The sequence below is a fragment of the Arachis duranensis genome, chromosome 9 (assembly GCF_000817695.3).
Source record: "Arachis duranensis cultivar V14167 chromosome 9, aradu.V14167.gnm2.J7QH, whole genome shotgun sequence".
Lineage (NCBI taxonomy): Eukaryota > Viridiplantae > Streptophyta > Magnoliopsida > Fabales > Fabaceae > Arachis > Arachis duranensis.
The window spans coordinates 80,320,092-80,321,554 of NC_029780.3; positions in this window are offsets into that span (position 1 = coordinate 80,320,092).

Here is a 1,463-nt window from a genome sequence, read left to right on the forward strand (position 1 = left end):
TCACAGAAAAGCATATATTGTTGAGGCATCTCATCCCTCTTGGATATGTTACCAAATTTCTGGCATGGGTGACAAGATTTACAAAACTCAGTAGCATCTCTAAAAAGAGTAGGCCACCAGAATCCACATTCTAAGATTTTTCTAGCTGTTCGTTGAGGGCCGAAATGTCCTCCACTTTCAGATGAGTGATAGGCTTCTAAAATAGACTGGAATTATGATTGAGGTATACAACGTCTAATTATCTGGTCAGCGCCACATCTCCATAAATATGGGTCATCCCATATATAATATTTAGACTCGCTTTTCAGCTTGTCTCTTTGATGTTTAGAAAAATGTGAAGGAAATGTGCGGCTAACTAAATAATTAGCAATAGGTGCATACCAAGGGACTACTTCAGATACTGCTTGCAGGTTTTCAAAAGGAAAATTATCATCTATAGGAGTAGAATCATCCTTAATATGTTCAAGGCGACTCAAGTGGTCTGCAACTAAATTTTGATTACCACTCCTATCCTTGATTTCTAAATCAAACTCTTGTAACAACAGTATCCAACGTATAAGTCTTGGTTTGGATTCCTTTTTAGCCAATAGATACTTTAGAACTGCATGGTCCGAATACACTATTACTCTAGTACCAAGTAAATAAGCCCGGAATTTATCCAGAGCAAAAACAATAGCAAGTAGCTCTTTCTCAGTAGTAGTATAATTGGACTGGGCAGTGTCTAAAGTCTTAGACGCATAGGCAATAACAAAAGGATTTTTATCTTCACGCTGAGTCAGTGCTGCTCCTACTGCATGGTTGGAAGTATCGCACATGATTTCAAATGGCTGGCTCCAGTCGGGTCCTCTCACAATTGGAGCTTGAGTTAGAGCAGTCTTTAGCTTATCAAATGCTTGTTTGCAATCCTCACTGAACTCAAATTCAATATCCTTTTGTAGTAATCTGGATAAGGGAAGTGCCACCTTACTAAAGTCCTTAATAAATCTCCTGTAGAAACCTGCATGACCAAGGAACGAACGGACTTCCCTCACAGAAGAGGGGTAAGGTAAACTAGAAATAACATTCACCTTTGCTGGGTCTACAGAAATGCCATTATTAGATACTACATGTCCCAATACAATCCCTTGCTTTACCATAAAGTGGCATTTTTCGAAATTCAATACAAGGTTTGTATTAATACATCTATCTAATACTCTAGATAATCCATCTAAGCAAAGGTTAAAAGAATCACCATAAACGCTAAAATCGTCGATAAAAACTTTCATACAGTCCTCAATAAGATCAGAGAAAAGACTCATCATGCACCTTTGGAAAGTAGCTGGTGCATTGCACAAGCCAAAGGGCATTCTCTTATAAGCATAGGTCCCAAAAGGACATGTAAAAGTAGTCTTTTCCTAATCCTCAAGAGCTATATGAATCTGGAAATAACCTATGTAACCATCTAAAAAGCAATAATGTGATTT